At 42.3% G+C, this 25,606-nt stretch overlaps 1 protein-coding gene across 3 annotated transcripts in view; it reads left to right on the plus strand.

Moving 5' to 3' along the window:
• Window positions 1–4,081: 4,081 nt before the first annotated feature.
• ptprda (protein tyrosine phosphatase receptor type Da) overlaps window positions 4,082–25,606 on the plus strand; it is a 292,760-nt gene continuing 271,235 nt past the window's right edge. For all 3 annotated transcript variants that reach the window (XM_088424682.1, XM_088424666.1, XM_088424683.1), the window contains exons 1-3: window positions 4,082–4,230; window positions 4,357–4,476; window positions 4,559–4,598. The gene's annotated coding sequence lies outside the window, so the exon portion shown is untranslated. The remainder of the gene's footprint in view (window positions 4,231–4,356; window positions 4,477–4,558; window positions 4,599–25,606) is intronic.

A 25,606-nucleotide genomic window follows, 5' to 3' on the forward strand; every position in this document is an offset into this window, starting at 1 on the left:
GAAAGCAGACGTTAAATCAGACTACCATGAACATCATTTTGAATTACCTTGTGTATCGAATGCACGATATAAATCAAATTATTTTCCCTTGTCTGGAATCACCACTAGCCTTCTAGGCTAACACACGTCAGTAAAAAGTGGGGACCTAGCATAGCACCCAGCTAGCTGCTAATTTGGGACGTAACCGCCATCATTTTCACTTAAAAAACACAAAAAGTTCACATGGCTCAGGGAGTGATCAAACGCGGCTTAGCTTGTGAACGTAACTTGATCGAACGCATAAAGCGGTGACTGCCCTTCGGAGCCCTGAACAACTGTGATGTCGTTTTGGTTGACACTACGTGGCAAAATGACCTCTGAGGTAGATAAAAAACGGTGTTTTTTCCTGTTTAAATCAATTTCAGTTCATTTTAAAGACATAATGTAAATTCTTTTTCACGTCTAATTTCTAGCTATCGATTGTAAAATATTCACAAGCCGGGGGCCTATACTGGTATCAGCTGTCGTCACGGGTACCGATACCTTGATATTAATGCTGTTATCGGCCAGATATACAATCGAGATACAATCAATTAATTGTGGATGAATCGATTGTTGCACTTCTAAAAATATGATTTAGCTTTTGGTTTGCCTTTGCTTCGGTTGAGCCAATTGTGCGAGCCCGTCGATTGTTTTGATCAACATGCGTAAATGCGAAATTGATCAAAGTTTTTTCACGCCTTCCAAACATCCATTTGCAAAATGGGCACACCTGGACAGCTGCTAGTGATACTTGGGGTTAGTCCAAAAGTGACAGGAGAGATGGGGGGGGGCGCTGAAATGTACGAGCCCTTTTCGCACTTGTCATGCAAAGCAAGTTTGGAAGCTCTCAATTTGTTGATTTCCAATGGGTGCAGAACGCAAGTCCCAATTTGGCAGAGGCACAAAAGCCTCGTCACTTTTGTTTGCTTGTGTGCTAGTGCGGCATCGCTAGGACCCAACCCTATACAGGGAATCCAAAAAAAAAAACCTTTTTTGCTGGAAGTTGGAAACCAAAAATTACCAATGAAGAAAGAAATAATGACTAAATAAACAGCATGAAGCAATTGCTAAAATAGGCTTTGAGGTTATTGTGGGGCCCGTGGGTTTGCTGTCATCAATTTAATGCAAACTGAAATCTATTAAAAAGGATTAATTTCTTCATTATTCAGCGCAGTAAATGCAACCTCCAGGGACACCAATCATAGTCGTCTTAGATTTTGTAAAGACAAATGGGAACGCAAATGGGAACATTTGTAATAATTCACTTATTTATCTTTAGCAAATGCACTGTAGTTTCAAAGAAAACGTAATACTGAATGAGGTTATTCACCCATTTTCTGTCAGAGGTTCTCAAACGGGGGGGTAAATGAAGGTACTTCAGGGGGGTACTTGAGATTCGAACGGGGTTTCTGCAGCTATCAGCAAATCACATTTAATGCTGTGCATTTTTGTTTTGGAAATTAAGAGCAAATAAACTAGAACATGAAACAATGATAAATTGTGTAATAGTGACTCTGCAAAATCTTGCATGCCTTATATTTTTTACGTTTTGTATGGATGCGCATAGTCATTCATGAAAATATTACGGCCAGAAGTCAAAGAAATGATGTGAGCAATAAATGATAAAATACGCCTAGAGACAACTCAACAAATGTAGTTTCAACATTTAATAAATCAGACACGTATGGCACGGCAAGTTTTTTTTAGGGGGGTACTTGGCTGAAAAAAAATCATATTTCACAAGGGTTGCATCATTGAATTTTTTGGTCTATATCTTTTGATATACAAAGATTTGGATCGGTCCGAAGTCCTAGTGTGTCCAGTATAGACACCCTGGCCTTCCCAATGATGTCTCATGCGTTTGGTTGAGATACACTGAACATTGCGTCTTTCTGAGACAAAATGGACACAAGATTGGACACAAATGAAAAGGCTGGGTCACAGGAGGATACAGCCTTACATACATCGCATGCATGAAAACAATTCTATATTGAATGAAGATTCAAGGTCCCCCGTAAAGCAGAGCAGCAATTACTTTTGTATAAGGGCCAAATGAGAAACTGGGACCCTTGCCGAGGGCAAGGCAACATCATCTGTTTCTACATTAATTTTAACGGTTTTAGAAAAAAGCATAATTTTCTTCTTTCAGCAAATTACAAACTGTGTAAATATGTTGTGCACTGCATTATTTAGTAAATGATCACCGAAAAAACATGTTCACACTTTCAAATTGACAGACCTTTAATCTTATATAGAAATAAGTGGAAAATAAAATATTATCGAGGGTATTCATACAGTGATGATACAGTGACGACAGTGGCTCCGTTCCCGCACTGGAGTTAACGTTAAGACCACATTTTTGTTAGTATCTTTGCTGTAGCAAGAGCTGCTAGAAGAGTAATAGCGGAAGCAAAATATAGCAATGTGTTGCTAAGTTGCAGACACGAGTCATAGCCCTTGCCTGCTACCTAAATTTGAATAGCATCCGGTCAGAGACTTTTGGCAGGATGGCCGAAGATGGCCCCCGGACCTCACTTTGACTAACCTTTCTTTCATTAAGCAACAGCTGAACAGGTGATGCCGTTTCGCTCTCAAAATTAATACCAAAAGGCGCAAATACGGAGGAATCGCGTTATTATAAAACTTTAACAACCACAATGCACGACGATATATAAGATGGAGCAAGATAAATTGAAGTTAAGCTTACCTTTCACATGTCACCTTTCAAACGAGACCGCTGGCGTTCCTCCCTTCGATTTTCCGCTCGCTTGACAGCGGGTTGTGGAGTACTTCTGTTTATTTCCCGCAGGTAAGTGAAATTAAACCTATGTAGTCAATGTCTTCAATTAATTTTGACAAATCTTTTGCCAAAACTCGATTTCTTTGACTCACTCGACTGGTAGCTAGACCTCAATGGACCTGGAAAAAAATACTGTACATTTATTTGACACGCAGGTTTAGATAAAGCTACCAAGACAAACTATTTTATATGTTTATAAAATAGTTTATTTATATATTCATAATGTTCCGGCCTGGTTAATAATATTAAATTACGCCATGTTCGATTTCGTTGTGTCGATTGAATTTGTTTTCTCGTAGTGTCATTCGACGTCTGAGCTGCAGGTGGCAGTAGCGATCAAGAAGTAGCACCGTCATCAAAATTTACCTGACGCCTACGGTAAGCTGGAGCGTCCAAAACAATTTCTGTTTTCGCGAACGTGTTAAAATCAGCTTCGTATAACATTAATAATACTTAAGAACTGTGGTTTTTCTCTGACATTTCAATCAAAATTCAAGAATTTTTTTTAAACTTATTTGAAATTTATTTATAACAATATACCTTTTACTCTATGAGTGCAACCATTCATTTTTTTTCTACATTATTTCTTTAAGGTTTAAAAGCCCTTATACTCGAAATCTGTAACTATTTTAGTCAGAAAAAAGTGATTTAAAAGAAATATACAATTCATTCACGACAAACGTTTTCCAGATCTCATTTCAATTTGTTGCCATTAAAATCCATATCGAAATCTATGGAAAAGTAAGTAACAATAAGTAATGCAAAAAAATTGTTCAATGTTTTTCTTTTTTTAAAATAAATCTTCATCTGTGGCATTCCTGTTTTACTATTTTAGCGTAATATTTCACATGAGTTGTAAATATAAACTAATAGGAAATGGTGATGGTGCATTAAGGAACTATAATATATAGCGCAAGCAGTTCTGGTTCAATGCATCTTTTGAACTCTGCATTCTTCTTAATTTATATATTTATCATGTGAATCAAAAGTACCCTTGTAACACTTCCCACATAGAATAATTGGCACTCCCTATCTTTTCTTCAGCGTCCATGAACCAGCAAGTAGTCTCCCTGCTTAAAAATAATTTTAATATTCAGTCAGTAGCATGCATAATTTTTCCTTTTTTTTTTTTTTTTTAATTTCGTTTGCTGCTCCATCTTGCCCTCTTGTGGCCGGAGTGGAAAATTCAAACTCTCACTTTCTCTCCTCTCTTTCACACACACATTCGCTTTCTCTCTCCTCCCAAGCGTGTGAGCCGTGTGAGTGCATATGTGTGTGAGTGTTTGCGTGCGCGCACTGGTGTAAATCTGACAGCGCGCAGCGGCTGCGTTTCCTCGGGAAAAAGCGTGTTTTGTTCCCTGCTCGTCTTCTTCTTGGCGCTCTCGTCCAGGCAGCGCTAAAGAGAGCAGGTACCATCTGTCCGATCCACCTTTACATATTGATCTTTATTTAATCTTTTTTTTTTTTACTTTTCCCCCCTGCTCATCCCAGATGTTGGACTTTTCATGATGGCTAATGGAATTTTTCTTTTACAGTTTCATTAAAAAAAAAAAAAAAAAAATCTCATTTTTGGAATAAGAACGGCATCGCTGTTTTCTGACTTGGATGAAAGGACTCCTCTGGAATTTCCTTGGGAATAAAACCCTCAAGCCCCGGTAAGTAAATCGCTTGGATGCACGGATTGGGAGACAATTGCAAGCTCCTTCTCATGAACCCCCTTTCGTTTTTCTTTGGCAGTTACCGGATGCTTTACAGTTCGACCGCTTCGGCGTGTATAGTAAGTGAGCACTTTTCCCTCTGCATCTTCTCATGCGCGGTGAAGTTGGGATGCGTGATGTTCCACCGCGCACGTCCTTCATCATTTATACATCGCTCGTGCCACATGCTGTGCACTGTCAAGCACTGATGAATTGAAAAAAAAAAGCGACATGCAGCAACCGCAGCATTTTAATGGGGGCATGCTGAGAAAAGTTTTTATGACACTTAAAGAGCATTTTTTAAAATGTAGAACTAATAACTTGTTTGTAGATTCTGAAAGGTAGTGGCCTTGTTGAAAGCTGAGATCGTAATGCAAAAGTTGAGCAAAGTTGATGAGGTATTTAAGATTGTGTGTATGTATTTATTGCTGTCAAAATTTGGCCCCACTGCTCCCCAGACCCCCATTTGAGATCTCCCTCCCCCATTAACTTGGCCCCTCATTAACCTGGCGCACATTTGTGAAAATTATTAGGAATGTTCATACCAATTTTCCCCACACCAACACCAGTACAACTACGTACAGTGGACCCCCGCCATATGAAACAAATCCGTTCCCGGGTTGGGATCGTAAGGTGAAATCGTCGTATGGCGGGCAATAGAAACCTATGCTAATTAGCTAATGTGTGTAAAACCTCAGATAACATCAAAATTGCATATACAAATTAAAAATTCATAAAAAAAAAAAAAAGTATAGTAAGTGCTTCTTATATATAATATACATGTAAACAAATAACATAATAAATAAAAAATATATATCAAGGAAAAATGCAATTTTATTTACCTTGGAGTGACGTTTACTTGAGCCACTTACGGCCATAATCCCTTGTGAGGGTAGCCTAGCCTAGCCTAGCCTAGCCTTCTTCGTAGTTCTTAATTTTACCCAGCATCATTTCCATGGTAATCATCTTTTACTTCTACCATATTAGTGACCAATAGCAGACCAGCATCTTCTTGACGCATTGCAGTGCAGGTAGTTTCACGCCAATAGAAAATAAGAGCAATTACCTTAAAACGTCTGAAGAGGGAGGCAAAACAACATAAACACAGCCAACCCCAAAGGTCATGACAGTTGTTAAAGCTGTAAAGCGGGAAAAATGCCGCAAAGAGGGGAGGAAAAAAAACGTTCCACTTCGTAACATGAAAACAATGTAAGCCAGGGACGCAGTAACCCGGGCGTCCATGAGTCGTCACCGATACCAAGCACAGATAGCACTAGTACTTTGATGTATGAAAATTCCTTGAAAAAAATGACAGATAATGTCAAAGACTGACTTGATGCGTTTTCACAAAACCAGGCTTCTGTCAGACATATTTGGTTTGAATTATTGACTAGAAGTGTTTTAGCTAGAGATACAATTTCAGGATTTCTACAAAAACAAGTTCTCAACTTTCCTTTCCCAGCAGTCAAAAGGTTCAAATTTGAACCAAAGTGCAAGAAAATAAGGGATGAGTAGACAATTTACACCCATAAAAGATGCGAGTGCCAAAACATTTTACGCACTTTTTTCTGAACTAGGGATTTCAACTTTGCTACATTCAAATTGCAGAAACTTTGTCAATTTTTGATCTAACTCCCTGAATTACATATAATTTTAAAAGAATTAAGTATAATATTAGAATATCTCAATATCTCAATTTTCAATTTCGGATACTTAACCTATATTGTAATTGAGCATTTTCATTGAAAAATATTCATGATATTCATGACAATTTTCCATTCTTCTAATTTCTTGCTCCTGATCATAAAATGTGGTCGCTACTGGTATTGACTTAAGTACTGATATCTTGAAATGAGGCAAGTAGTACTCAGTCATTTTTTTCTGTCTATGCAAACGTTCTTTTGAAGATTCTTTTCATGACACTGGAGAAAGAAATGGCCTTTACTCAAGATGAGAGATGTTCAATAACATTTCAGACTGAGACTAATGCATGTCCTCAATCGTTAAAATAATCACTAAGTACAACTAAAAGTGTTCATCCAAATTTCCCCTAGTATTGACTGCAATAGTGAGTACTAATATCTTGAAATAAAGCCATGTATCAGCGATATTTGTTATCAATAATCGCCTATCCCTACACAAGATGTCGCGGGAGCGTTATTTGTTATTTCTTGAGTCGTGTGACGTCATCAAAGCAATCGATGAATTCTGCGATGGAAAGGAACTCCACCAATCAACAGAATCTTACCAATTTTACTTACAGTGGACCCCCGTGTTACAGCGTCCCTGGCTTACGTTTTTTTTCACGTTGCGACGTGGAATACTGAGTTTTTTTCATTCGCACTTAACGGTATTTTTCCGACTTTGCAACAAAAACAACTGTCATGACCCTAGGGGCTTGGCTGTATTTGTGTTGTTTTGTCTCCATCTGCTGGCGTTTTTAGGTAATTGCACTTATTTATTATTGGCGTCAAACTGCTTCCATGCAATGCGTCACTACAATGCTGGTCTGCGGTTTTATTCAGCGTCTCCTCACGAAGATGCTGGTCTGCTATTGGTCGGCCTCACTCGTTTCAAAATGGCGGAACTGTGAAGCATTGTTCTATCGCGAGTGGTTACAAAACTGTATTTCTAGTGCATTTTACTGCTTAATTCAAAGTTGAAAAGGTTAGCCATGGGTCCCAAGATTGCCAGTGATGTTAAAGAGAGAAGTAAGAAGATGATTTATATGGAAACCAAGCTGGAGATAATCAAGAAATACCAAGCTAGCTTAGCCTAGGTTACCCTTACTAGGGAATATGGGCATAAGGAGCGCCACTCAAAGATAAATAAATCCTTTCTATTTTTTTTTTATTTATGATGTTTTCTGATTATATACATGTATATACGTAGCACTTACTATACTATTTTGGTAGCAATTTTTAATATGTATGTACAATTTTGATGTTTTTACCTGGGCTTCTAAACGCATTTGCTGTTTAACAAAGGTTTGGATCGCCCGCCATACGGTGAATTCGTCTTACGAGCCCAACTGCCGAACGGATTCATGTCGTAACACGGGGGCCCGCTGTATTTATTTTGGCGAGTACAGAAACGAGGTATCATTGAGACAATTAATTTTCTATATTTTTTCAACTTTCCGTGTCAATGACTTTAACTCATTCACTGCCAACGATGGCTACAGATGTCAAAAATCATTATGAAATGGGGAATGAATGAATAAAGCTCTCTTCTTGGCTCTCTTGGCAAAGATCATGGTACCTTTTAGTTGAGCAGAAAACTCAAGTCCTCACTTTGAAGAATGTACCCGTGGGGACCACCTTGATGGAGGTCCATGCTTTGGGGATCCAAGCATCCTTATCCCTTTGAGATGCTTTTATAATGAGCCTGTTAAGTCAAAATCATTAGATGAACCTGGCATGACCGTTTTTTTTTTTTTTTTTAAACCATTGCTCTGTCCTAAAATAGTGTGTCTTTGCATGCCAGTGTGAACAAAGAAAGAAAAAAAAACTGCTGTCACACTGCCGCTCAGCTTCTGGTGTTCTATTTATTTATGTATTTGCCAGTATCTGTGGTAGCAAAACTTGAGAGGCTTCCATCATTTATTCATCAATATATAATTATAGTCATGATAACAAATTAATAACATGAAAAACTTGCCACACCGTCTACCTAGCAACAAGTTACAATAGAAAAACTCTTACATAGGCAAAATGGTCCGACGCGACAGCCCAATGATGGATGGTATGTATGTGTTTTTAGGTGAATGTGTTCCCAACCTAATGTCAATTTTACGATTGTTTGTTCAACGGTGTGAACTGTCGGTGGAAAGTGCGGACGAAGCGTGTACAGTAGATACGGTCGTAATTAGAGACTGTATTAATCTTTCAAAAATCATACGACCGCTTTTGCCTTTGCCAGCCTGTATGAGGAAGTGGAGTGGCACTAGCCGATTATGCGGCTAGCACGTAGTGCCGCTCGTCACTGTTAGCAGCTAACGTTGGAGCTTGCGCTAATCGCTAGCAAATGGCGTTATGCCGGCGTCTGTTTCAAAATAAAAGTTCCCTTTGATCCATAGTTTGAAGTTGGCCTTTCGTCGTCCCGTCGTCCCAGTTGTTGCTGTGGTTAGCTTGACCTCTTCCAACAGTGTACACTGAATAAACGGTCACCCGAGGCAAAAAAAAAATGGCTCAAGCGTTTTTTGAGCCGAGGTGCTTAATTTACTCAAGGACTTTGTTTCACTTCAAATACAGAGTAGAGCTTGATACTCAATGTGATTGAATATATTTGTCTCTGCATGTTTTTCGTTTCATTGGTTTTGAAAGCAATGTTCTTGTGTTTATGAGTTACCACATCCTTTTCCCCCAGTATGCGTTTTTAATATTTAATGCAGACTGGATAAATTATTGCACTGACTAAATTTGTGTAATTATGATTTGTCTAACCAGTCCCTCTTTGCTCTTGGCCACAAATTCTGCCGGGCAATAAGTTCAAATTGAAGCAATTATGTGTACATTTATGTAAAAAAAAAAAAAAAAAAGTACGCTTAGGGCCTGCTGATCCACCCCCATCCAAAAATGCCGACGATGCACGTCATACAATATTCAACATCTGTGTGTTTCCTTGTTTAGTCCTACTGACGCTTTTAGTGTGACAAATGTGCACGAGAACCTTTTCTTTCCTGGCGAATGTCTAAAAATGCTGCGCCGGACGAAAAAGCGTCTCACCTGCGCTGTTTACTTCTGCGCCCGCGCTCGTAAATCAGACGCTTGTTAAGTTGCGCTACGACAATGTTTTCCTTCCGCGGGAGCCGCGAACGCTATTAAGCTTGATCTATGTGATCCGGCCGCCGACTTCTTCCCAATTATAGCTTCCTTTCTGGCATTCCGGCCGGCGAGCGCTCTGCATACGCTGTTTTTCTCTCGCTGTATAAATTCCGCCGGCGCTGTGACGGGTATGAGGGCAAGGAGGAAGAAGGCATCTCTCTGCGCAGCTCCAAGCCTGGAACCCAACAAGAGAAATCAATTAGACCCTACTCAGCTAGCATCCCGGGGAATTCCGGGGCGGAAAATGATCGCAGAGAATCCCAGCATTCTGGGTGGAATTAAAGAGACGTGAGCGGACGGGAAAGCGAATGCAGGGTCTGGAACGTCCATTTTGAATCCATACGCAGGCGTTCTTTGGAGGATCGTGGCTAAACGTACAACAGGCAAATTAGGCCGTTGTTGTTTATGACAGTGATCTCCCGCTATCCAGAGGGCCGTACGCTCCCTTTTTTTTTTCTTTCACGCGCTTTGAGCACTTTCATCTAAACGTATTCTCCCGTCCAGCTTTCCCGCATTCCGACCGCACGCACGTCAGGAGTGAACGCGGACGGCATGAGTCATTGACAGCCGAGATAATAGAAATGAGGATTTTTCCCGAGACATGAATGTAAAATGAACCTGTGAAAAAGATAAGCGCATTTCCATTTTGAAAATATTTCATGTAGCTCATTTATAGCTGGCCAGTCACAATGCTTGCAACGCTAAGACTGCACTCACTTAGGAGATAACATCAGAGGGAACCGTATCGTCGAACTTTGAAATAGAACCAAATGCATTTCAAATAGTCTTCTTTGGAATGAAAAGAAATGGCAAATTTACAGTACTGTCAAATTCATGGAAATTTACAACAAAAAAAGTAATTGCGTCATCCCCCTCTCAAACGTACAGCGCGAATCGCAATCTCATTGAGCCGAACCGAATCAAATCCTCCCGCTTTTGACATGAGCCATCCTTCAACCATTTCGCACCGTGCATATCCAAGCATCTTTTGGGGAGGATCCAAACCTGCAGAAAGCAGGGCTGTGGTGCTTTGGTCCGGACTCGACTTAGTTTTTTGCTCATCTTAGACTTGGCTCAGACTCCATAGCATTCGTCTCAGACTTGTCCCACACCCGACTATTGGACTCACAAAAAACTGTTTTCGACAGAGTTTGACTATTACTATATATTATTATTGTTATTATTATTCCTGTGTTGAGTATAATAAAATTTGGTTTGTTCATAATCTGATCTGAACTCGGACCTGAACAACTCTGACTTTACAGTCTGAAACTTACCTTGGACCCGGACCTCTGTGATTCCGACTTGACTTGGACCTTTGCGACCGAACTCGACTCGGACTTGATCACAAACCCTAGTGTGCACCCCAAACAATCTGGCCATTTGGAATCCTGTGTGGGCTTTGACAAAGTTACATTCATTTTCTGCTGCCTATCAAGGTTTTGGTCTAAAATGAAAATTGCGACGGCTGACAAATTGAGGGATTAATGCTGATGATTTCCTTTTTTTTTTCTTTCATATTGGAAAATGATAGAAAGCGTAAAGAATGACTGCGGAGTGCCAGTCAAGGGAGATGGGATTTCTACTTTTTTAAGGCTTAGAACATTGCAATCCCTCCTTAATCCTGTGTGTACAGTGAGCTGAAAAGGAGCACGCATGTAAACACCCCCATCTCCCTCTCAGCCAGCCCTGCCGGTGCTTGGGCGCTCGGCATCATGGGAGAATAACAATGAGGGATTGTGGGAGAGCGGGGATCAGTCTCCCCCGCGACGCTCAGGCCATACCGGGCTCGTCTTTATCTAAGACCCCGGCTTTGGGAGCTCAGTTCTGCTAGTTTGGAGATGACAAACCGACGGTGCTGAGGAGGAGCGTCTTGTTACATGGCAGGTCTTGTGATCTCATTTTTGCGCCGCTTGTCCAATTCACAGCATGGTCCGCTTCCACTTCGTGTTCCAGCAAGGGGCGGGCCGGGATCTGTCAAAACCTTTCGGCGCGCAGTGCACTCCCTCTTGAAATTGCTTCGTCTCGTCGTCTTTTTTGTGTAACGACTCGTAAATCTATTTTCTGAGGACTGGAGTCCTCAGCGAACGTCGCGGGCACGTGTATCGAAGTAGAATTATGGCTTTTACGTGTCCTGGCAGAGAATCGCTGCAATGCTTATTTTGAAAGGACGTCTTGGTCATTTGCAGCCTTTTATTTAAAAGCAAACTTGTCCAAGAGCAGCGGTTGTACTACCGCTGGGGATACGCAAAGGTACGTTAGGGGATACGGAGATTTAACCCCTGGGGAAATTTTGACCCAACTCGGGCTTTTAGATGTTTTTGATGTGTGATATCAAAGGAAAAGCAGACACAAAAAAATCACTAGGAGGCTAAACAATTGCATAGATTGTCAAAACATCTCAACTTTCAATATGCTGACTTTCCGTCGCTTCTAAATGCTTGCAAATGGGAGGTCGAAAATACACCTTGCAGATGTCAAATTGAGCCCATGTCGGGCTCATTTACTGCCATCAAAAAAATTGGAACTATTGTCAATTTTGGGCATATTGAAAACCCCATGTTTTATCATGCATTTCCCCAAGTTTTGCATTAATCCTTTCAACTGCAACTCGCAAACAGTGTGCAATATAAATGTTTTTGTTGAGACCCCAGAACCATCGCGGGGCGCAGGCGGACAACTTTTGACCTTTGCAAACCTTTCAATTACTTCATTGATTAGCTTAACCTGAATCCCGTAATGTTCTTGGGGACTTCCATGAACTAAATGTTGCAGGAAAGGTTTTTTTTTTTGCCGCAGGGAAGTGTTTTATTTCATGCAACGCATAACACTATATATGTATGTTGGTCTCTGCGAAATCTGCAACATTTATGGAATGTTACTATTCTGCATAAAAAAGTCCCAAAATACTTCCTAAAGTGTTGTGCATATCATGTATGTTTCAGGGAAGAAAGTTTCCTTCAATTTTTTCGCCTGTACGCGCAGTTAAATCTGATCATAGCATCACAACAACCCCAGACAAAATCCTCTGAAGAGTCTGGAAAGATCAGGTCCCCCCCTAAGGAATGCCGTTTGAAGGAAAATGTGGGAATACCCAAGATGATAGCAACAGAATACCTAAATAAACTGACGGGGGTAATAGAGGCGGAGGAAAGAAGATTCATGTGCAGCAGCATTCCCGTTGATCGATGTTGAAATTTAATTTGACGCAAAGAGCCTTTAGGCAAAGTGCAATTCACGTCTTTTAGTTTCCCCCTGGGCACGCCCTCCCGGTCGGCAAGAGACGGACAGACGACCGAGCGCTGTGGAAAAAGGTAGCTGTGGGAACGCCTCCGGGGAAGGGGAACACGGTCCTTTCACTCCTAATGTGCCTCCCCCCCTTTGATTGGCTAATATGGTTAGTGCCATGTGTCCCTTATTGGATCATATCAAAGGTCAGAGGAGTCCTGCAGACAAATCAATCTCTCCGTCTGAGGAAGCGTGGAATTGAGGGTGAGACGATCCATCTCGTCGGAATGAAAGTGGGTGAGGAGATGGGTGGTGGTGTGCGGGGTGGTGATGGAAGTGGGCGAGGAAGGTGAGATTGAGCTGTTGACTTGGGGGATGTGATATCCTCTGAGAATTGGTGTTATTTCTTGCAGGTCCGGGAAAGAGATGCCTTATTAACATGGCACCAGGCAGACATTATCTGGAAATGTGGTATTTGGAGCCCAAAAAATGTCCTTAAACTTTGATGACAACGGGCGGGGCCGGAGCCAAAATAACATGTACGTGTGTGTATATGCGTGCTAGCCAATCGCAGGGCACACAAAGACAAATAACCATTCAAACAGACAAAGCGTCACAAGTCCAGAGGAAACAACAGGCCTCCAAGAATACGAGGTGATGGCGTCCGGTGACGGTCTGCTTCGTGAACGCCTCGGCGAATAGAATCCCAGTAAGAAGGAGCCAGATGGGCATCTATGGAAATACTCGGAAAGAAACGTGACCGCTTTAGAGTTTGACTTGATATTCTCACGAGGGATGGTTGAAACCACTTTTTTCTGACTGGTACCACCAAGAGGCGGCTCGGTGGCGCAGAGGCTAGCAGGCGTGCACTGAGCCCGTGTGGGTTCTCTCCGGCTTCCTCCCACATTCCATGCACATGCATGGCAGGTGTTTTGGACAGACTAAGTTGTCCTTAGGTGCAATTCAGTGCATGAATTGTTGTTGGTCTCAGTGTGCCCTGAATTTGTGCGGCAACTAGTTCAGGGTGTCCACTGCCCACTGCCTGAAGTCAGCTGGGATAGACACCAGCAAGCCTGCGACCCTTTTGAGGATAAGAGGCTATCGAAAATAGATGGGTGGATACCACTGAGAGCTACCATTGCCATGAATACTTTTGAGAAACAAATTCCCTAATACAAGTTCCCCGTGCCTGGCTCAATCAGACATGTCGTCATCCCGTGCGGCCTTGGCACGGTGGCGAGACTTGCCTCAACAAATTCCCACGAAATGCATGGACAGAAAAAAAATTCCGCCACAGTGGCATTTAGTTCCGGTACCGCACGGCCAACATTTATTGGTGTCTAAATCATGCCGCGAGCCGTTTCGTATTGTCCCCCCGAGTGCGCAATTAGTTCAATTAGCGTTGACCTCTCGGCCACCCTGCATTAAATAAAACCCACCAGTATATTTACTCCATTAAGATTATAAGTCACCGTTTTAACAACTCGGCGGTGGCCTCCCCTGCAGACACGGGTGCAAAGGTTCAGCGTGAGCTAATGTTTGCTTAGGCGATGAGATCCGGCGGCACCGTTGCTCCGGGCTTACTTGGATGGCTGAGAAAGCGCCTCTTCTCTTGGACAATGAACTCACACTTCATATGAGGATGATCAAAAGGTGTTTCGACTTGAACATCCGCTCGCCGGCTCCAGGCAGCCGTGCTAATTGCAGACAGTCAGTGAAACATATCTAGCTTGAATAGAGCGAGCGCAGGGGGGGAAAAAAAAAACAAAAAAAAAGAAAAGCCTGCAGTGGGAGTCAAAGCCGCCTTAGGCCTGAGCCAAAGTGTTTTAAATGGATTACACCAGTGTGTCATTGCGATTACACGCTCCTCGCAGGGACCACCACGACATAAATTGAAGTTTATGGCGTTACGGCGCATCTTTCGCCTCGTTTATTTTTTCACCTCGCTTTCTAATCTGCAATAAGTAATAGAAAACCAGTTAAAGAAATAAAGTCTATAATCTCGCTGGGAAATGTGGCGGGAATAATTGATTATGTGAAATTAGATGTGAATTGATCTTGTTTTAAATCAGTCCATTTCAAATGGGGTTGTGGGTACAACCTTACAAGGCTGGGGTACAGACTTTGCTTTTGCTATGCAAAATGTAATTGCACATCCATGGCACCAGGTGGTGCAGTTGTGCTCCAATTGTCAAAGTATGTGCGGAAGTGACTGCTTTTTATGAAATCTGCAGTTTGCTTCATGTTTGTTTCAAAAACGTTATGATTAATGCCAGTTTTTAATAGTTGGTTAAAAAAAATCTTAAGTCCATTGTCGACTGGTGTGACAGAATAAAAGAGGTGTGCTGCGATGCTTTTTCTGTTTTACCGTACTAAAAAATAAGGATTGTTTTTTCTGAGAAGGTTGTACATTTTCAGGGGAATAAAACAGCATTTCAGTAGCGCAGTGGTTAGCACATCCACCTCGCAGTTCAGGGACCCGAGTTCAAACAGACCTCGCTCCGGTCTTCCTCTGTGGAGTTTGCATGTTCTCCCCGAGCCTGTTTGTGTTCTCTCCGGCTTCCTCCCACACTCCATGCAGATGCGTGGCAGGTGTATTGGACAGAGTTAATTGTCCCGCGGTGCGATGGGGTGTGTGAATGGTTGTTTGTCTCTGTGTGCCCTGCGATTGGCTGGCAACCAGTTCATGGTGTGTCCCGCCCACTGCCCAAGTCAGCTGGGATAGGAAACAGCAAGCCCGCGATCCTTGTGAGGATAAGCGGATCTAAAACATGGATGGATGAATGGATGGTGGAACAACATTATTGAACTATATGGAGTCAGTCATTTTTTGTCCAATGCCAAGGAGCCAGCGTCAACTCGGAAGCCAGAAGATCTCTCCTCAAGTCCGGACTCCAGTCTGAGTCTTGGCTCGGGTACCACAGCCCACGTATATAAGAAAAGCTGCTCTCCTTCTAATTTTAAGTGCAGTTTTTCTTGTCGCAAGAACGTTCCGAACATCAAATGTCCTTGCGACCATTTGGACTTGGAATAAAATCTGAATTGCAGAGTATAGATGAGAAGTCGGCAAACCCAAGTTGCGCAAGCAACTCCCAAGCAAGCTCCTCGAGAGCCGCTCATATCTTAAAGGCTTTTCCCTTCTCGGTTATCAGCGGACACGACGCTAATCAGCGCACTTGCGCCGATGAGAATATGATCTTAACACAATGGCCATTGTGAGCGCGACGCAAATTAGCCTTAGCTGGTGGGCAGCAGGGGGGCAAGGTACAGTATTTGCGCTCTTCTTATCCCGCCCCGCCTCGGCCTGCTATTAATCTTACAGACCCAAAGAAATGAATTTCTTGCACGGATGGATTTGCCGAGCTCCGGATATGGATTGCATTGTCTCACGTTTGAATTGGACTCTGAATGTAATTCCAGTAGAGTGAGATTAAATTCATCTGATGAGCATATCTTCATTGCTCATGTCACAGCTACGCGTATGTACGGCTCGGAAGCCAATAATTTTTTGTGCAAATTCAGATAAGTCCTGCGCCTGAGTCACAATGGAACTCTTAACTGCGATGGCAGACTCTTGACTGCGCAGGACTACAATATTTTTTATGCTTTAATATCGGTGTTCTCAGAGCTCCCAGTCATCGGCATAACTTAGAAAGTTCAATGAACACAATAGCTCCTGATGGTTTACAATAAAGCGAGTTGTCAAAAATGTCAAAAAACAGAAATGTCGTTGCAATATAATTCAAATAAAATGAAGTGCTGTGTTCCGAGGGTAAGCACCACCATCAACTGTTTTTTTTTTTTAAAGTTAATTTACCGTATTATCGGACGTCAGAATTAAAAAATAAATGTTCGGATCGATAATCGGTCTATGGTGCACCAAAAAAATATCTACCACGTGATATAACCCATCCTTTACCATTATCTTAGTTTAGTTTTCCCTTTATTATGGGGACAATTATTTTTAATTTCTTCACCAAGCAAAATGCAACATCCAGTTTTTACTGCCCTATTCCTTTTGCAAGATGCCACTTGTCATCAGATTTAGATTTTTTTTTCTTTAATTTCAGGCAAGTTCTATCAGTTGCCTTCATGTGACAACAGTCTCCCATATTTTTCATTTCTGTGAATTTGTGTCCTCTCAACATAAGGCTAATTCTCCATATTTTTCATTTTCGTGAACTACAGTTACATATTACAACCCCTCCAACTAGCTCAACATATTGCGAATCCTCAGCAAGTACAAGCTGGTACAAAAGTAGAAAATGTACTAAGAAAACAGAAATGGCGCACTTGTCTTCTTTCTGCTGACGGCTTTATTTTCTTTGGTCCAACTTTGACGATTTCAAAGCCAAGGAAGAAAAGCTGCGCTCCCTTTCGCATCGATGAAAGCGTGCAAACCTATCGCCGCGTTTTCGTCTTTCCCCCCCGAAGCGGCTCGTTTGGTTCGGGGCGCGCGACATACGGCGAGCGTCCCGTCGCAAGTACGGCGGGACGTAACATCCGGCGCTTGGCGTGGAGCTTGCTGTTTATCCCACCGGGCGAATGAATTTTTCATCAACTGGCCCCGAGAGCTTCATAAACGGCGGGTGAAAACGAGCGAGGCGACGGGACGGAAGCGCGGGTGTTTCGCGCCGCCGAGAATTGAGCGGACAAGCGGCTGCCGCGCTACATCGCTCGCTCGCGACCCCGCCATCCATTTACCCCCCGTTTTATGATTACCATAAAACGTGGCCTGTGTTTAAAAGAAAAAAAATGGCTACGCAGGCCTCGGCTTCCATTAGTTTGGTTTTTTTGTGAGTTTTTACTGAAAGGGGCCAGGAGCGTCCCCCGGGTGAGGTTGAAGCGCCCTCCCTGTCCTCGGCAGTCCCTCCGCAATCAAGGGCTGCGCTTAAGTGGATGGCTACGCTGATGCCGATGTTAGCCAAATGGTTATTCATGGCGGCGCTGGAGCTATAATACAAGTTGAGTGTTTCCTCACAGAGAGAGCATCCTTGAGAGATAAAAGCCTTTGTAACGCTCGCGCACTTGCCCATGCAGGCTGAAAGACGCCCGACAGCGATCCTATGGTGCTTTTTGGAGCTCCGTCTGTCGTCTGTCTTCGTCGGATTTTGAGCACGCCGGACAAATTCCTTAAGCGGCGGTTCTCAAACGGGAGCGCCAGTATCCTTCGGGTACGCGAAGGCACTTTAGGGGACTGCGTGAGATTTGAATGGGGTTTTTTCAGGTATCAGCAAATCCAAGATCATGAAACGATTCATTTTTTATTTTCAAATGAAGAGCAAATTATTTGGAACGTGAAGAAACGTATTGCTAAATTGTGGTATAGTGACTTCTTGTATTCCTTCATTTTTTCATCAGTGACATCATTTTCTTACAAACTAGCATGAATCTACTTTGGTTGCATAAGAAAACACACTGAGTGATACCATGACAAATGTAGATCGAAGGTTAGGGGGGTACGTGGGTAAAAAAGGCACACACACAAAGGTTGCACATTGCTGAAAAAAAAAAGATGAGCATCACTGCTTTACAGGGTTGTGGCTAAGGTCTAACTAAGATCTAAATTTTCATATTATCTTTCAATGTTGTCATTATTGCGTTAACAATTTTAATATCATTACGATTGTTTTTTTTGGAATTATTTTCCTCTTTCTCACCCTTGGGAACTTTTGTTGACTTCTAATCGCCGCTTTCTGTAAGTTCTTCTCAAGGAAATCCTCGCAGAAGTGATGTCAATTCAATGGATCGCTTCCTGGTGAAAAAAAAGGTGAATACAAATCTAATAGTCTGAAACGCATAAAGAGGTCAGTGAATTCAAGTTATTAACACACTTGTGCCCTTAAAGTCATTAACGGTCAGAAAGCATCATCCACATCGTAAAGTTGACTGAGGAAATACCAAAACTGTGCGAATCTGATATTTGCGTGATGAACCGAACTCATTCGCTGCCATTGACGGTTTTAGTCGCGAAAGATCCCTTTGTTCATTGGACTTGATTCTTTGGATTTGTGCCTCTCTTGTTACATGGGAGAAAAGGTTTTCAAAAATAGCATGGTGCAAATACAGTACACGTCTACCGGAATACATTTTGCGCAATTGGTGAGCCAACTGTGTTGAGCGGCCCTCGTGATTAGCTGCCTGCGCAGAACTGCCTTCTCGTGAGGAGATTACAATGTAAAAGCTCGTCCCGCAGGAACTTGGGAAAGGTAGGCGCAGGGCGGGGTGGGGGTGGGGGGTGCAAAATCTATTAGGAGCAATATGACGAGCGATCAATGTTGATTCTTTATTCCCAATGACGATGCGAAACGAATACACTCATTAGCGTTAGCGCCACGGCGATAGAAATTGAAAGGGCTTTATTTTTAGCCGTGCCGCTCGCTGCCTCGATAGGGTGGCGGGAAAAAGAACCATGTGCAATTTGAGAGGGACTATTTTATCAATTACCACCTTGACATTCAGGCTGTGTCATTGCTGGCAATTGTACTCGCAGGAGATGCTTTTCCGCAGGCCGACCATAATTGCGCTTTTGCGCCACAACAAATGAGAGTGAGCATCCAAAAAAAAAAAAACTTACTTGGCTCCCGGGACAAATGGTCTGACGCCATCCCTTCCGACCGGGGAAAAAAAAAGCTCGGGACAAGATTGCGCTGCCGGTTAAGTTACACGGAGCCGCTTTCCAGATCGATACGGGTCTGCCGATGGCCATGTCTTCATTCCTGCGTTCTCCCGCCTCTGACACCTTCGCTGGAATTGGAGAAATGAGAAGACGCAAACATTCACACCGATTCTTTTGTCAACGGCAATAAGTAACCCGCGCTCACGGAGGGACGGATGCATACTTTATTCATCCCAGAAAACCTTTTGAAAATCAAATGACGAATTCCGAAGAATTTCACGTAGTGTTCCATACTGGACTGGAAACGTTTTTTGTTCAAGATTGTTCAAGAAGTTTGAGTTTGATTTTCACATGCATAGCAATACTACGCAACGAAATTCGTATTCTTTTCACTTCCCCGAGCAGACTGCATTCCACAATTGAGCGAATAATAAAGTAGGCGATAAAACAAAAAAGACAGGAAGAGCAATAATAATGAACCCTAAGAAATGCATAGACTTACATTGCGAGCTGCACTACTCCGGTGCGGACACTACATGATTTACGTTGTCTCTGACTTGGACTCCTTGGAATGTGACACGTCCTCGTCTAGTACCTTGGCTGTAGTTGGACTCGGCCGAGTCCGACTACTTTGCTGTAGTACTTGAGTCCGGACTGGGCACGCCGTATGTTTTCCCTGACTGAATTTCACTCGTACCCGTGGGACTTGCAAAAATATTTTCCGCTCGGCTAAGTCCGACGACCTTGCTTCAGTTTGCGAATCCGGACTCCGCGTGGTTTTTGTCGTCTCCGGCTTGACCGGGTCTCCTTGGAATTCGGCTCGCAGTTTGCGTGTCTGGACTCCACGTGGTTTTTGTTGCCTCTGACTCGACTCAAGGTTATCGGCGGCTAAATCCGATACTGACCCGCGCGCATTGGCGTATTTGCTATTGGCGGTATCCGGTATTTCATGCTACCGCGTCGTCATAGCCACGGCGTTGAATTCAGCCCTCATTACAACGCCTCGGCTCTTAATTTGGAAATGTTTTTCGTTATCATCCGCGCGCTTTGGCGCCGGCCCTTCCTCCCTCGTCGGCAACATTATAAAAATGATTTTGACTGCTGAGATCGCCCGGCTTTGTTAGCGTTACACTTGCGCGCGACGTCACGCGCCATCAGACGGCGGTCGGGGATGCGGAGGCTGAAATTAAGCAGAAAGGAAGAGCCATTAGTTGGGAAACGGGAGCAAAGAGGAAGGAATATATTTCAGCGAGGTATGAATTATTCAGCTCTCTCCCAAGACGAGTATGCAAACACATTATTGATGCTTTTGTGCTCCCGTATCCTCAGTCTAGACATTTTCTCCCAATGTTTCACTCGCATTTCCGAGATGATTGCGACTCCTTCTTTTTGATGATCTTTTTTTAAACCTACGTGATGACCCGGAACGCAGGACTCCGACGCGACGATCGAAAATGAAACACGTGAAACTTTAATGGTTTTGCTTAACATTTCAAATATGAAGTCCTCCGGATGGAGAATTGTGGTGAACTCTGCCCATACTTGGAATCTGGCTTCACCTTTAACTGTGGAGTCGCATCGTGACTTAGCCAAATTTTTTTGTGTCGCTAATCATGTGTCGCTAAACAATCATACTAGTGCTGGCGAGTATCGAGTTCTTCATAGTTGTACTAGCTCATTTGTTATGTTGTCCTTTTTTTTTTTAATAAAACCCTTGCATTAGGTCCCTGGGACTAATTTGGGGAAAAAAAAAAAACGAATAAAAAAGTTGCTCCTCAAAATAAGAAAGTTGCCCCTCAATTAAGGCACTGATTAGCAAAATTGCTCCCCAAATACTAATATATATATATATATATATATATATATATATATACATCATTCTTTCGAGCAGTGATCTGTATATACAGTCACAGCATCCTTTGACTGGATGAATACGTACTCATTATTCATGCAACGGTTGCAAGTGGACATATCAATGATTATATCCACTGCCACGAATCGATTGGTCATTACAATTGTTATTCATTTAAACGTTAATCAATCGGCATGTCAATCAATGAATGCTGCACCACTGATTAGTGGGTCATTATTCTTCCAAGCTGCCGTTGATCAGTCAATTATTCTAATGCCAGTGTTCCCCCGGGAAAATATTTACACATATTACAGTTAAAAGAGGAATTTGAATCTGCCCGCAGAATGATCCAAATGAATCAGGCAAAAACCACAAATACACTTAAGAGCAATCGTTTCCCCCGGTTTAAAGAAGCGTGACGGTTGTAATCTCTTCGGGAGTGCCTGCCATGTGCCGGACCTTCCGATCAAATATTTGGCACTCCATGCGTTTTCATATCCCTCCTCATCATGGCAACATAACCACAAAATGCCTGTTTCCAGCCCCTTCCGGCGCAGAATATCAATTTTTACCCGATTTCAGCGGCATTTGAGGTTATTGCACCAGGAGAAAAGCCGGTGGCGCTGTGATCACCGACCGGCTTTAATGCCGTCTCTGTCTGTTGAGCCCTATGGGGTCCCAATTTCATCAGCTATATTACATCCCTCATTACCTTCGCAAAAAAAAAAAACATTTGAAGACTTAGCTCTTTATGAACTTCGTTGGCCCAGAGCCTTATTTATTCTTTGGGGTATCTTTCTTTTACATTTTTACTGTCCATCCGTCTCCCGATCATTTAAATGGGACAGTTGGAACATTAATGGCTTCTTGGATATGTGCGTATGAATTAATAATGTCATTTCACTTGGCAAACGTACTGTTCTTTTTTTCCACCCAAAATACATATCCGCTACCGTGTTGGAAGTGTGCCTTAAACTCTGCTTTTCAAACGGGGCTACGTTTACTCCTCGGGGTATGTGAAGGCGCTTCAGGAGGTAAATAAGATTTTAATAGCATCCGTGCAAAAATTCTTGAAAATAAATTGACAAATTACAGCAATATTACAGGAAAATGTGCTCTATTATGAATGAACAATGGCGTTTGTATTAGATTTGCCTCCACGTACCCCGAGGGGTACCCTTTCACCCAATTTAAGAACCGCTAAGAAAAGACGTGGAAAGAGGGGTTGGAAAATGTTCACGATATTGTGCTATCTTGAAAAATGGAGCTTGCCTGATACTTTGTTTGTAATGACAATTATTGTATATATTCAAAATGGTGGACGTATAAATTCCTCATATTGACAGCCATTTTAGAACATTTTGGCTGATCTTTGAAGGCATAGACTGGTTCATTCTGTCAATAATAAATACTATTCAATATTATGAAATAATATTTCAACTTATTAGGAGAAAGAGTAGCATTTTTTCCCGAATCTGTTTAATCTGCATTAACCCTTGTGCAGTATTTTGACCATTCTTGGGTGATTTTCACACTTCTGGTAGTGTGATAACTAAGTGGTTGTTGCTTGTTGAACACTGACATGTTATCAGCATCTGGGTGAAATTTCAGCTCCTTGATGTCTTTTTTCTATGCTTTCCCTTTGATGTGAAATCCAGAGAGGAAAAAAAATGGAATAAATTCTGCGTAAGAATTCAAATATGGGTTTGGGCAACCACAAACCGGTTTCAGACATTAATACGGAAAAAAAAATTGCATTCCACGAATAGGAAACCTCAAGCTAAAAAAAGTATAAAACCCGAGACGGAGTGCACTTTTGATGGCGATGGCGACGCGGCGGTCGATCCGGTCTTCACTTCACGTCATACCGGTGAAAGATCACGACGCCATATGACATTGCCCATCATTATCATCATTGTTCAAACATTTCTCGGCTTAACGGGCGATTTGAGTTTTATGAATGCGCGGAGACACAATGCTGCTTAACAACTGTTCATTTTCTCCTTATTGTCAATGGTTGCCACTTGTCATCGTTGGCACTGTCAAACAAGCTTCAGAAGGCCTCATTAATTCCACAGATGCTAATTATCTTCCTTCTCGGGCGAAATCCTCACCTCCCATTGTGCCTCCAGCTAGACAAATACGTAAAACAAAAGCAGAGAGAACAATATTTTTGCCTGTTTTTGCCACGCTTTGCGAGGAGTCTGTTCGCTGTCCGTGGTGCTGACGTTTTTTCCTTCACTTACCCCAACACGCGACATATTCCCTGTGGAAGCATGGAACAGTCTGTTATTCCGGCAGCGATAACCATAGGTTGGTCATGTGACTCCTTATCTAACTCCTTCGCTCCCATTCGCGTCAAAGATCCATTTTTACCGGATTGCTCGTGAATAATTTAATAATAATAATTTAACCGTCAAAAATCGGTTTTAACTGGGCTACCGAGCATTAATCCGTCTATACTAGTGCTCTCCAAGCTAAGGCCAATTTGCGTCCATTTTAACATTTTTAGCAGCCCGCGGCATAAACACAACAGCATATTTTGTCACTTTCGCTGTAATTCGTTTATAATTAATAAATATGAATACATTATTTTTCATGTAACTTTAATATTTTTACATTTTTTCCACTTGCTGTTGACGGAAACTGACATGACGCTTGGCGAATGTAACGATTCATCACGGTTCAGCTTGTGATCGCACATGACCAACAGGTGACCTGTGATCACCGTTGCCTCGAGCATGCGTGGACAACCGTGGAAAAATGTGTAAAAATAATATTTATATGCAGAGCCGAGCACTTTGTCAGCACCGACGGACTGGCAGATGGACGCCGTTTCGCCGACGGTCCGACGAATGACGGGAGCGCTCAAAATAACAGCAAATTAAAAAATGTCGGAAGTGCTATTGTCATCCATCATTGTAGTCGTCGCGATAGACGTTACGTCAGATGTCCCAAATTTGCATGCTTTCACTGATTGGCTCTTGGCCAGGAAATGCAAGATAAAAAATTATTATCACAATCCTCATTAAAAGCATTTTTTTTTTTTTTTTAATAAATTCAAGCTCAGTAATACTTTGTTTTACTTGTAGTGTATGTGACAGATGATTGAAACGAATTTGAAAGAAAACCCTCTTCTACACTTGTCCTATACTTGTTTATAAATGAGACCCTACATCCAGCATCAGGATATCATGTAAAACATGATAATCCCATCCAGTGGACAAGATTGCTAATGGCATTCTCGTCCCAGATGCAGCTTGATCAACGTGATAATGTATTATAGCTGAGTGTTAGTTGACTTTGTTTTCATGTTACACTTGTAATTACTGTGTTGCGTTTCAAGTGCAGTACAACAGTATAGTTGCGTGGACTGACGATGACGTAAGGGGGATCAGGGAACTGAGGTCTGACGGACCAGCAAAAAAATCGAAGTTGCTCACCTCTGCTTGTACCTGACCTATAATGTAGGCATCAAGGTAATTGTAGACAAAATATGAAGATTTTACAGCTGAAAATGTGTGAATAAACGGACTGGCCCTTTAACCTGATCGTAATCATCAGCCCGCAACCTCTTCACCCCGTCACTCAGCGCTCATTAGGCACTGACACGCGCTGCAACACATTAGCTGGATTTTGCACAGAGCCCACTTTTTCCCTCCCAGCGATTGTGCTCTGCGGGCCGCAAAAAAAAAAAAAAAAGTGCTGAATGGACGGCGGGCTAATCCTCCCGCTCTCCAGCACGAACTGTTCCCAGCGTTCCCGACGCGCCCGCTCACTTCTCATTCCCGCCGAGCCGCAAAGCGATCAATGCGCGTGCGCTACGGCCTGACTGATGCGAGGCAAAATATCCCTGCCTCGCCTCATTATGCATGGGATTCTTGACGATCCCCCGCCAGGATTAGGTGCGTGTGTGACAGTGATGGTGGAAGCAGGAAAAAAAAAAAAAAAACTTGCCAGGTCCACGTCGACACATCTTTCGTTTCCCCATCCAGCCGACATACTGCATTATGTATTCGACTTTAAGTACTATCACAGCTTAGGCGTGTTGGAGTCAGCGATAAAGCCTTTGGGATTCTATATACACACGTATATACGTATCATCTCACGCCGAAATGCATCATTTGCTTTTCTCGCACTCATTACTCTTCACTGAGGTGTCGGCTAGCAGAATTCTCCTGAGTTCATCAGAATTTTTTTTCACCCTTGGTCACTTTAAGATCACAAAATGCTCTTCATGCGGACAGAAACTTAATTAGATTGGATTTTATGCTCAACTAATTCGAGCCCAAAGGCATGCAAACACACACGCGCTTTTTTTTTTTTTTTAAATGTAGAATACCCGATTATCACTGTCTTTTTCCCCTATTTTCGGTTGTTTGGCTATAGGGGTGTGTGAACACGGCTGTTGCTAAAGGAATTATTTCCTAGTACTTTGCAAAATTATGTATTAATATAATCAGTTTCTGTATACATTAAAGTAATCACTATCGATTACGTGAGTAATAATTACTGGGGTAATTTAATACCTAAAGGAATGGATTATTTTTGTACTAATTAGCC

Source organism: Hippichthys cyanospilos, chromosome 1 (assembly GCF_059441005.1).
Source record: "Hippichthys cyanospilos isolate Australia breed blue-spotted pipefish chromosome 1, RoL_Hcya_1.0, whole genome shotgun sequence".
Lineage (NCBI taxonomy): Eukaryota > Metazoa > Chordata > Actinopteri > Syngnathiformes > Syngnathidae > Hippichthys > Hippichthys cyanospilos.